General features: G+C 38.0%; 1 protein-coding gene across 2 annotated transcripts in view; it reads right to left on the minus strand.

Annotated features, from left to right (window-relative positions):
* Positions 1-3,356, minus strand: part of RAF1 (Raf-1 proto-oncogene, serine/threonine kinase) — a 33,812-nt gene extending 30,456 nt beyond the window's left edge. For both annotated transcript variants that reach the window (XM_010295476.1, XM_010295475.1), the window contains exon 1: positions 3,302-3,356. The gene's annotated coding sequence lies outside the window, so the exon portion shown is untranslated. The remainder of the gene's footprint in view (positions 1-3,301) is intronic.
* Positions 3,357-13,357: the final 10,001 nt, after the last annotated feature.

Genomic DNA, 13,357 nt, shown 5'->3' on the forward strand with positions numbered 1-13,357 from the left:
GCGGGGGGAGAAACCAACACCAAATAATTATCTATTGTGATATACCGCAGTATTTTTTTAAAGTAGCTTTTCATAGCAGTAGAAGGTAATTACTGACCCATTCCTATACTAATAAAGCTGTAATCCATGTAAACATAAATGCAGGGCATAAGTTAGCATCAGCCTAACAACTCAAGCAGATTTCTCATCCATCTACAAAGTTGGGGTTTTTCCTTCAAATGTCCTTCATTTGAAGAGATCGATGCCAAAAAGCAAGCTCCCCCTTAACAGAACTGAGAAAAAAAAAAATTAACAGGAGGGAATGTTATTGGGGGGGGGGGGGGGGAAAAAAAAAGGGATAAAAAAAAAACCCAAAACACAAAAACCAACACTGAAAGATTACATATAATTTCTGCCTCAGTTGTTCTGATCTTGGAAGTATCTTTTCTCACATTTTTCTCTATTTCTCTGAACCGTTAATTTCTGAGTTACTACTTCAGCCGTTATGCTGCTACTGTAACTTTAAAGTATTTAAGGAAAAAGGTAACATTGGTTTTCCAACAATTGGGCTGTACAGTAAGGAGGGTACAAGGAATACAACCCTCAGTCTGACACACTTTCAGACTGATTAATCCTTTGCAAGATTAATACATTTCTGTATTCAAGAGAAACTTTCAGAGTACGACTTTGATTAGTAAGCATAAACCAAGTCATACTACTCGGCTGTACTTTGGGCTCTGGTTAGTAGCTCTTTGTCACTAAAACCATCGGCACCTCTGGCTGCTCTGCGCCTGCTCACCTCTGCTGATTAGAATGGCTCCAATTTTTAGGAAGATCTGTTTGGTTTGTCCTTTCCACACAGATCGTTCCCATGCAGTCGCCCATTTCTCTCCACACGAAATTTCTATGAAGTTCAAACACTGAGCTCTGTAAGTTTCCCTACAAAACCTGAATTCTTTCATTAGAGAAACAGAAACACTGAACACTCTGCTTGTATCTAAAAGAACACAAAGAGATGCAGAATGCAAATCCTTCCCTTTCCCAAAGCAAAAAACAATCCCAGGTATAAAGAAAAATGCAGCAGGTGTTTCCAAGCACTCAATCAGAATTTTTTAAAATTTTAGTTAATTACTGCTGCTGAATTTATATAGATTCACAAAAAAGTTTATAAAATTCCTGTTGAAACAGCTATGAAAGGAACAGGTAAGCAAGGAAAGTACACAAATTTTGCATGAGTTTTGCTACCAAAGCACCAGAACTCCATGTCATGGAGTAAAACCTCCACTTTTTTTAGTATAATCATTTATAGTTTTTATCTTATAATGAAAATTGATAAATATTGAGTGGTGGTAACTCAACGTTTTAAATGTGTTCTCATAACGTTATGAGGACTATTAAAGCTGAAGTGATATTTAAGACATCGTCAGTTTTTCATTTGGTAAATTCAAATGCACTACTAGGAATAAAAAGCATACTGAACACTGCTTTCTTGTATCTGATTGTATCAGAATCAGATGATATGACACTCTTGTCATGCTTAGACTTCTTGGTTCTTCACCATAACGTTAAATTCTTCACAGCAGAATCCTCCAAAGGAAGATTTAGAAATATAGATCTTTAAAGCAGACCCTGCATTGCAGAAGTGGGGCTATGAGTTTGCGTGTGTACTGGAATTACACAGGCAAGACATTTTGGACAAGCATTTTTTCCCCCAAGTCTTTCCATCAACTGTACATACATTCTCAGACACGTGCCTATTTGCATTCTGAACTTGCTCATGCTTGAATTGTTTCGAGTACAGATGAAAGTCCCAAACTGTGTTTACAGTTGCCTGGAACTCATCCACTTTACAGCAAGGATAAAAAAGTTACTCAAATGTCAGCAATCCACCAAATGCCCACACAAGTTTTCAAGGATTAAACAAAAGTGACTGAGAACCTCAGCACAAATAATTACTGGCTCTGTCCTCCCTCGGTTGCACGTAGTAAATGAAGTAACACTGAGGACACCATCACTAAGAACATACCAGTCTTTAAATGAACCTCAGTTTTGCTGAGAAGGAACACTTGAATAACCTAATCTCAGGCTGTAACTGCTGGGAGCTGCTAGTTATGCCGGCTGACTGTACAGTTCAGGCATACCACAGTTACTGTTAAAACACCGTTGCAAAATACCAGACAACGCTAGGTTATCTGTACAGTTACACAGAATAGGATGCAGTGATCCAGCTAATTCAAGAATTAGGTGTTCTCTGCATTCACTCAGGGCAGCTTTAATAAACTTAGTTTATTAAATGTGGGCTCTGTGCCAGGACCAGCAGTGCCACTGGGAGGTCAATTCTGCAATTCTAAGAGCCTGGGCATGGAAGCAGTGTACAGATTAGGGTGGGGTGTTGCAGCAGGGAATAGGGGCAATAGCACCAAGAAAGCTTTGGAAGGGGCCTTAAGATAGAACAAATGATTCTCCCTTATACTTTATAATAAAGGGCACCTGGGAACAGTTGAACCCATGTTTCTGCAATACAAACTAAAACTAACATACTACTTGACTATTTTTAGTTACTAACTGCCTGGACAACACTACTAACTTCATTTTATTGTCTCCTATGCACTGGTATTTGCAAAGAAGCCTGCATAAAATGGCAAATAAAAACTGAATGTAATTAGAAATTACAGATTGTATACAAGCAAAATTACTTACATTTACTGTCTTGAGTGCCTCCAAAATAAATTATGCTCCATTTTAACTATCTCACATTATCCTTTTAACTACATCTATGAAATTAAGTTCTGGTTTGGGTGGGTTTTTACTTATTTAACAAAGTGCCATAACAAGACTTTCTGTTTCAGAGGTACAATCTCAGAAAACAAAAAAACCCCACCATACTAGTTGTAAGATAATGATGTCACAGACATGATTTACATTAGGTCTGGATTACTCACAACAGATCTGTAGTTGTGTGGAAAGACAAATACTATTTGGAAAAGACAGGCAAATATCAAGATCTAAAGTTCTAAACTAGAAGGGCTTTCCCCCTGCAAAGTAAATATCCATGCAGACTGACTAAAGTAGGAGCTTAAGTTAAACATACACTTCTGATAAAGCAAACACCGAAACAACTGTAGGCATCATATCAATTTCGTGGAATTTCTCAAAAAAAAAAAAAAAAGGCAAATTTTAGTAGCAGTGAAGAAATACAAGCACAGAGTTCAGCTGTGATAAGTTTCCCTTCCCCCCGGAAAGGCCCAGGGATCTTGGAAGAAAGAAGGGAGCAGGCAGGGTAAGGAGGAAGGGAAAGATAACCACAGAAAGTTATTTATACCTTTAGTTTTCCTCTAAGCAAATGAAGTCCTATGACAAAAGGATGAAGTACATCATCTGTGGAAGTTAACACAAAAACAGAAGATAGTTACTATTTTAAAAGACAACTTATACACAGGCACAACATAGCAAATTAATAAACAAAGTGATTTTGTGAGTTACATCAATAGTTGAATTAACTTACCATCCTTCTACTGTTAAAGGTTTTCAGGGCCTTCTAGTCTTTCATTATTTTATGCAACATCCCAGTATAATGAGATACACTGTGTAAGGCCAGACTGCATGACAACCAAATACTACCCCAGCTCAATATAATCTCATTCTTATTCAAGAATATAATCTTATTCTTATTAGCTCTTACAGCTAAAAACTCACTAAAGTAAAAATTAAGTACCAGTTGAATACTTTCTGTGTGATTGATGTCTGAAAAGAAACACTCTGCTGACTCACAAATGTTATGACAAATCTTAGATCCAAGACAAAAAAAAAAAGGCAACAAGAAGCTAAGCATCTGAAGGCTATCTGTATCTTGTATGTAAGCTTTACCCATGAGAGCAAGAATTCCTAGGGAAACTGAAGAATTCTTGATTAAAAGATTGAAAGCTCAGACTAGTTAAAGAGAGAAGTGTAAGTCAAATACACAAAAATATTCACTAGATAGTAAATGGTAAAATGCTTTCTTACCCAGAGTTCCCATCCTAATTAGCAAGTCCTAAAACAATCCCATGCAGAGATGCAACACAGTCAAAGAGTCACTGAGGCTGGAAGGGACCTCTTGAGATCATTTAGTTCGAAGCCCTGTTCAAGTAGGGTCAGCTACAGCAGGCTGCCCAGAACCACATCAGTCGGGTTTTGAGCATCTCCACAAATATACACTCCACAGCCTCTCTGTGCAGCCTGTTCCAATGTTTGGCCACCCTCACAGTAAGAAAACAAAAAAAAAGAAAGAAAATGTTTTCCTGTTCAGATGGAGATTGATGGGCTTTAATTTGTGCTCATTGCCCCTTGTGCTGTCACTGGGCACTAGTGAGAAGTCTGGTGTCCCCCTCTTCATTCCCTCCCATCAGTGTATTTATAGACACCGGTAAGATCCCCTGCAAAGCTTTCTCTTCTCCAGGCTGAAGAGTCCCAGCTTCCTCAAGTCTGTCTTTATACAAAACACAAGAAAGTACACAAAAAAATTCAAGAGGAGACCTTATATTCCTAGCTCGCTTTTGGTTAAAAGTATCCTCTCTCATGGATAGAGCAGGTAGGAAGGAAAAAAAAAAAATCTACAATGACTTTACCCAAGACAGCAAACTACCAAAGACTAACCAGAAACCAGAAGAATACTTTGGGATCTCCACTTTGAGCCACTAGTAATTGGAAAACTAAAACCTACTTACAGTCTGAACTGTACATTTACCCTGCTTACCAACTTGCATTACCTCTCTACAGCAAACATTTAGGAATGTGACATACAAAATATCGTGAATATGGCTTCCATCATGGAAAAATATAAGCAGGGAGGCTGGAGAGAAGGGAGGAAGGAATGCTGCCTTTTGCACACCAGAGGAAAAGCTGAAATCTTTGAGTTCTAACAGAAGACAACCAGTCAGCAATGACATATTTAGGAAATAATCCACACTGAATCAATGTGGAGGAGGTGTTTATTTTTAAGAGATTACATTACTGAGGAATACGGTGTGGAAAGTGATGTGACCAGAAAGCACTTGGGGGCCAGAAGCAGAGAAAAACAAGGAAGATCAAAAACACGCTAAGAACAAGCAGAAGACCAGAGAAAGACATCCTCACAGGAACCAATATAGGCATGGGGTCATAAGAAGGATGTGTTGGTTTTTGTCTTTAAAAAGTAGCTAGGTTGACAACCAGCAAGCTCATAAAAACAAGGATACAGTTATGATCCTCACATTTACCTAAGAGGTCAAGAGATTTGTAAAGACCAGTTACTGAGGAAAACAAGAGCTAAAACTGAGATGAAGAGAGTCTGGAACAAACCTTGAGAAAATTAATCCAGTCAGTATGATGGATAATGTTACATGAAAAAAGGAGAGAAAACTGATGGGGAGGGATAGAGGTTTTATAGACTGAAAACCTAAAGCATTTTTATTGTAAAATCATCCAGAAGAAAAAGGAATCTCATATACAAGTCAAGAAGAGAAGGTATAACATAAAACAAGTGCGACAGGTTAAAGAAGCAGCAGGTACAGTATTTCTACCTGCAATCAAAGTAATAGCTGTAAGGGAGTAAAAATCATGTATTTTTTCTTGACAGATAAGAGATACATGAAAAAACAAAAATCAGAGAGAACATTTGCCAACAGGACTGGCAACAAGGAGGGTTTCAAAAGCAAGTGAGTTGACAAAAATACCAGGTGTTATTGCAGATGTGAGATTCAATTAAACCTGAGAAGTAGAATTGTTCACCTAAGACAATGGCAAAGGCAAGGGAGAAGAACACGACTCTATGCTGGAGGAAGTTTGCCTACTTGCAGGATTTCCACCTGAGACACTCCACAGTGCAAGAGCAGGAGCAAGGGAAGCAGGTGTTCTGTACGGGGAACGCTGAACTCGTGCGAGTCGGTCACTGATCGTACTTCAGTATCAAACCATTGCTTTTGAAAAATTTAAAATTCTGCTACTAAGATGCACCTAATTGCACAAATAGCCAGAACAAGAGTTTGAGACAGAGTTTTAAAATGACAGGTTTGTGTTTCAGTGTTGTCAAGTCACTTTTGAACTAGATGCTGATGGTTTTAGAAAATACACCTGAACAATATTGTATTTAAGAATAGGTAAACACTAACGTTAGACATTTCAGCACTGTGACCCAGTCATGCATCTGCATATGTGATATCCTATATATGATATTTCTATAGCCCCAGTGTTATACTGTTACAGCATTCTTGCTGTTTCCTCCAGTTTTCACTACAATCAGTTTGGCAGGTACAGCACTCTGTCACTGGCAGTGCTGAAAATCTATTCCCAGAAAAATTATTACATTCATTTTCTATTGTGTGAAGGAACCATCAACTTAAAATTCAATCAAAACCAACTAGGCTTTTTAGAAGTTATGACAAAAACCTCCTACTACACTTGTTCTTGGGCTACACTCTTAATTCCCTGTCTTTAAAAATCACATTGCCTATTTAGCGGCTCCACATGAGAAACTCAGAAAGACAAAACACTGAATATACAAAGGAAACAAAAATGTTAAAAAACCCAACTCTGCCAGACATAAAATATGCAAACAAAAGTGAAAGAATACCTTACAGTTACAGCAGCAGTATTATTTGTGGGGACAGAAGAAAGAAATATTTTCAAATGTAAGATAATTTTAGCCTCAATCTGCCTGATAATTTTATTGAAAATCTTCTTCAGAGCATGCAGCACTTCTGTAAAACAAAGTAACTCCAGGTACTGTCCTGTAATTTAACATCACAAGGGCAGATCTTACTGGAATAGGTAAAAATAGCACTAGTGAACATGCCAAAGGAGAGTCTTTCCACTATATGGCCAGTGCTTAGATTGCAACATCAGCTGGCTCTCTTTTTATAACCTCTTGATTGCCAGTGAACAAGTTACACAGTCAACTTAAAAGGTTTGAGAAATCTAAGAGTAAGCTCTGGAACTCACTTTCAGCTGAAATCAATCCACTGTATCACTCTGACACGAACACTTTGTTTCAGCATGCTATTATTGCCTGCCTAAGCTTTATGCTTGCTTCTACAGCATTTAACACAGATGAATGATGTAATTCAGAATATGGTTTATTTTTTGTTAAATGTCAGCATAAAATTAGAGACTTGCACACTTTGTTGTTTCTTTTGGCTGCAACACACTCTGGAAGCTACTTAACTTACTACATTCTCTCGCAGCCACGCATGTGCCATCCTCCCATGAACCCGTTTTGGCCCGTTCTGCAAACGCACCCCCTCAACTCCAACCACCCTGGAACAACCACTCCTTAGCACCTGAACTCTAGATGGTTTTTTTTTTTTCCATGTTTCCCCATAAAGATAACAACCATCACAATATGAACATTTAAGACCAGTGATCACTGTCACAATATGAACATCAGACCAGTGATCAAACGGAGACAGAAATGTTTTTACTAGCAGAAATTCATGCTCCTTAGCCAGCAACTTGACTTACAGATGACTGAAATTGCTTAGCTTTCTAATTAGGTACGAGAGAAACCAGTATCCTCCCATCTCCAACACCACAAACAGGTTTCTGCCTGCTCATGCCTACAGATTGGTATTGATTGGACACGGCTTTCCAAAGTTATTGGAGGGGCAGACCGGGAGGGACAAGCAAGCTATAAAAAAGCAGGGCATCACTTAGCTTGCAGTTACTATTACATTGCCCCCCCTGCCCCAGTCTAAGAAAAACTGAATGATCATCAAAATATTTAACTCTCCTTAAGTTTGAAAGTGCTGCCATAATCAAAAATGTGTTTCTTATTTGCACACAGTGGCCCCGGTACTATGGCTCTATATGAAGACATATACATAGGTCTCATGCAAGTTCAAAAGCAGACAGTGTTTAGACACATTTGCCATGCTTAATGTATGAGTTTTACAATACAGGTTTAAAAAAAAAAAATGACAAAGATGTGCCCAAATAAAGAACTGATTAAAAATAAATGGTATTTTCATGGGTTTATGAAATAGGTTAGACCTGAAGGAATTCAAATTCTACCAGAAACTGTCAAAATAAGGAAAGTATTTACCTAATATTTACCTTGCCCATTAAACCAAGGTAAAATTCTGAACTTCTGGAATTCTAAAAAAAGGTTTTATAGGCTCTAAAGTTGGAGTTATATCCTACATCATTAATAGGATCAACTTTCAGTGAAACTTACAACAATTTTTTTAAAACAAAATTTAAAAAAAAAAATCAAGTTGTTACTACATGTCAAATACACCTTCTCAACTGGAAGTTTGAGAAGTAATTACACGCTTGTTCATCTCCACATTAAGTGGAGTTAAAATCCACCTTGCTTTTTCTTTTACAAGGAATTTATAAAAATATTTTATTTTCTATGATAATCACTTGGGAATAACGCAACTAGAATTTTTTAGGGGGTAACAATAAACTAGGAATTTTTAAAAATTCTTAAAATATGGGTAGCTAGTATTTTTTCTTCCCAGCAACACTGCCACCACTGAAGCTCCCGGTCAAATGGTCCTCCCTACATCTGCTCTATTACTTTGCAGGACTATCCTTCTGCATTCCTACACTTCTGTAACAATTCCGTGCAAACGAAAGGGAGTACACGTATCTTCACCTGTTTCACTATGCTTCCTTCAGTTTCAGCACAAAACTCTTAGGTAAAATCTCACCCGTCGTTTCATCTACACAAGGAAAATTACGGAATAAAGCAAAAAGGATGATAATTTACTTGTTCGTCCAACAAGTCGTCACAGCAGGGGAGACACGCTTCATCTCTTCCACAGGTAGTAAGAGACTAAAGAGAGAGCAGTGCCTTTTGTGGTATGCTAATAGACTAAGACGACCACTCTAAAAAATATTGAAAGCATGACCAGACTTTGAGCAAACACTGTTAAATGTCTGAGAATAGAACAAGAAAGTGGAATACGCAAAAACTAGCTCAAATTACTGACAGAGCGGACAGGGACATATCTTGGAAGCAAAAGACATTACAGAAAAAGGAAGAGTAGTCATATATTAAAGTTTCTCAATATATACCTAAATGTTAGCCCTACAAAGGTACAAAGGCATTAAAGATATCTTTCTTCTATTTGCGCACTACCTAGCGTCTCCCTCTTGCTAGTCTCTCCAGCTAGGTGTTCCCAAAATGCTCCTTTTCAAAACTCTAGCTTGTTCTATAGTGAAAAAATTTATGTAACAGAAGACTACAATGGGGGCTCTGAGCCATTTTTTAAAGCCTGAACCTCTGAGCCAGCTTTAATTAATATGGTTAACCCCACGCCACACCCAGCTGCAAGTCAGTGAAGCAACCACCCTCTAGCTTGTGAACTAAAAATATACAAGTTGTCTCAACTGCTTTTAACCGATACTACGTATTTCAATTGGAATGCAATATTAATTAACACCCTTTTGTCAGCTGTTTGTCAGAAATCAAATATTCTGGGGTCAAACCAATAGCAAGTATGCAACGCAAGCTGAAATCTCAAATGAAGCAATGTAATGCAGCAGCAAGAGAAAACAGGCAGCACTACCATAATCAACTCAACATCTGCAGAGAGCCACAACACAGCAAGTGAAATGATTCCACAGAGCAATGAAACTCAGAACAACAACATTAAAAGGGGTTTATATCAGAAGAGCTGGAGATACAGGTCCCATTTGCAGATTTTCAGATAGTGCAAAGAAAACAAGGCAGAGTCACTTACCACATGCACAAATTATTTGCAAGGCAATTCTAAAACTCTTTTGCCTGAAGTTAAAGCCAATCAGCTTTGATTTAACTGTGCTACTGCTCTGCTTCATTTATGCAAACGTGCGGGATACGTTTGGAACATGCATAGGAGAAATGGCAGAACACAAGACACACCTGCAACTGCAAACAAATCCAATGACCTGCATTTGCCACCGTATTGTCCTATACGAATCCAGAGGTTTTCTGCGTTAAAATCCTTAGCTCTAAAAAGCTTGTCATTCCCCACAAGCAAGCAAAAACCTCTGGAAAGTATGTAACTCAATGGCATCGACTATGTCACTTAAAACCCTGAAAAAAGGATACTCATTTACGTTAACATTCTATTTATTAATCATCAGTCATAATTCTTAGCTCTGAAGTCTACCAAGAAAATGCTTTACTCGTTTACAAATGACTTGAGAACAGCGCTTTGTTTATCGTCATCTACTGTATGCATTGCAGCATTTCAGTACACAAGATGACCATATTCTATTAAACTGTAAAAGGTCAGTACACACTGCTGCAATAAAATCAACTTTGTGTGAAACAGATGACATTTATAGTACAAACACAATATTCAAGTCACTAAAAGAATAAACGTGCACCAGCTGCTTTTCAAAGCAAAATTGTTTACAAAAAATAGTGTACGCAGCAAGAGCCAACAGAGCACTAAGAATTATTCACAGAACTCTGTCCAAAACAGTCTGTCTTTTCAGAAAAACTAGGAACATCACTAAATACGTATCCAGATTACCCATACAGAATAAGTTGTATCTACTTCATGCTGTCTCTGAACTCAAACTAATGCACACTCATTGCTAAAATACCTCGTTATTTTGTCATAAAGCTAGCATTTTTACCTGATTTCCTAGTGTTACATCAACTCCTCTTTCAACTAATTTCTAGAGCTGACAAAATGTTTCCACAACCTTATTCAATACACAATGGGTGTATTGCATACCAGAAAATACTAAAGGCTTTTGCATAAGCAATTACACAAAATCAGACTAAATCGGTAGGTACAATGCAGAGGTAAACACATCTGCTCATTCACAAATTAAACTTAGGTGAAACTTTCTGAAATTGTGCTTAAATTACCGTGCTTGAAATTTTAGTTAAATCACAAGCTTTAATCTTGCTCTGACTATTTTTGTTACTTCCCCAAATAAAGATAATTTTGACTTAGGCAATTTGATGTTTTTCAGCAGAACTGGAACTCTCACTGCTATTTCCCTTCACACAATTACACAGTCTTTAGATTTCTGCATTTTTAAGTTAGAAGATGGCCCAGGAACTTATTTCTTACAAAACAATCATCCTTTTCAATTATTCATTTGTTTCAAGCTGAATTTGCATGGAAGTTTTGGAAATGCAACTGCACAAAACCACGTTACCCTTGTTTCCTAGGCAACCGGTCTTCTGTGGTCATGCCACCCAGCTGTCCTCCTGCATCTCCTCCAGGAACTCTTGGACATATTAGCTTACTTCAACTAAACTGGTAGGTAGAGGCATCAAGAATAAAAAATTCCCACAGGCTATGGAAATAGGAAGTCAAGAGTACAGAAGAATCCTTCGCTCTCACGGCCTCTTCATCAGCCGGGGCACCACAGCACAAACCTTTGGTGTGCCAGCTGCAGTAGCACGTGACGAAACCGAATCAAGAAAAAACCCTCCCTCTTGCCTAGCTGGCAGGCCAAGGTGGTAGACAAGCAAGATAAGAATAGAGGGAGAGGAGGAGGAGAAAAAAATCTGGAGGGTGTTTAAGTAAGGCAATATCAAAGATGGGGAAGCAAGGGGTGCTAGAGGCATCACAGAGGTGTGAGAAAGGGAATGGCCGAAGGTGTCACGGAAGAGAAAGACTATGTTTGCAGCAGCAATGATCAGAGACCCAAATACAAATCTAGAACTAGACTTTCTTAGTTCATTTGCTCTCATAACTTTAATAGAAATATCACAATAATTTAAACATTCTGTATCCATAACACAAAAGTGAATTATCAGTACAACTGCATTTGAAACTAATTGACTTTTAGACTTATACATAATACTTTGAACTAACAGCTTTGGTTCCCATCTCCTACAAAAGTTTTAGAACCAACAGCTCTCATCATCTCAATTTAATTTGTTTTCAAAGACAGAAAACAAGGAAAACTTGTTTTTTCCTCAACTCTTGGTTTCCCCACAGCGAAGGAGCCAAATAAATGAACTGGGGGGAGGAGGGGAGTATATATCCCAGAAGAAACCAGTGCTGATTTAGCATGCCGAGAAGTGCTGACCAATGATTTCCGTGGGTCATGTTTGTGGTTTATAAAATATGAGTTATTTTAATAAGTTGTAGTAAGTTCGGGCCCTAAGACAGCAGTAAATTCATGTGCAATTTGAACAGACTTTGTTATTGTCAAAGAATAAAAAATGCTAAGTTTCATGTACACACCAAAGGCATTCAACTGAAAAAAATAAAGTTTTATATCTTCTTTGGAAAAAAAACAGATATTTTCTCTGCTACTTCCAGATTTTCTTTCAAAGCAGGTTAGTCAGCAGTGTTGCACAATAAGTTGTCCAGTCCTGAAGATATTAAGTATGGCAACAAACCATATGAAAAACACATTCCAGATTTCTGAAAGCACCACTGTTCCAACCCAAGTAAACTAGTTCACATCTGATTTAATAATCTAAGATTAAATTGCTTACCCTATTAATCAGTCACCCATTTCATGAATACATATACAGATCCATACCTTTTTTATGATTAATTGTAGCGCTAGGGTTTACCTACAGAAACTACTAACACAAACCAAATTAAAGACACTTCCATTCTGAATGGGTGTCCGCAGAACAGATTTAACTGAACTGCCTGAAACTAACTCTCACGTTCACCAATTCAATCTTTTCTTCTGCACCAACACTGTAGACATGTCCTAAAGGATAAGCATGTCCATTCAAATTATATCCTAGTTTTATCCAATGCAGTGATCCTTTAGGCAACATTTAGAGCTGAGTTTTTCAGAAGCATTAAAATAAAGGACATTTTAAAAGTCTTTTGTGCAAAACTGTTTTCAGATATTTTAAGTTGGCTTCGGCTTTTGAAGAATCTTACTCTATTACAGACTCTTTCTTGTTTTGCACACCTACAACAACCTACAATTGCATATGGAATGCACACTGTGCTGTAGCAATTCCACTACAACTGGTATTGAGGTCTCATTGTCCCAACTAAGGTCTCTGTATTTATGGATGTCACTTAAAGGCTAAGCAGGAAAAAAAAATTCCACACTATTTAGCCTGACGCAGGCAAGACTAACAATGGACAACAGACGTGCTGCTGTTAGCACGGGCAGGTTATTTGCATATACATTTAGACTGTAGATAAAAGGAGTCCAGAAACAGCACAATCTTCGAACCCTGGCTCTAGGGTAACACCATGCCAAAGTTACAACAGTTTAGAAGAAACTGGAAAACTAAAGAACCTTAATCTGGTTCTCAAATGTCTTTTTTTCAAATTGAGTCCAAGTCGGGGGCGGGAGGGGGGGCGCGGACGGACGGACACAAAGTCAAGCAAGCAGCTGAAGCCGAAGAACGCCTAAGCAAAATACATGCAGTTACGCTAATACAACTCAAACGCATTTTCCACTCTCGGTTCAGAAAAGA

This window comes from Phaethon lepturus, unplaced genomic scaffold, assembly GCF_000687285.1.
Source record: "Phaethon lepturus isolate BGI_N335 unplaced genomic scaffold, ASM68728v1 scaffold45209, whole genome shotgun sequence".
Lineage (NCBI taxonomy): Eukaryota > Metazoa > Chordata > Aves > Phaethontiformes > Phaethontidae > Phaethon > Phaethon lepturus.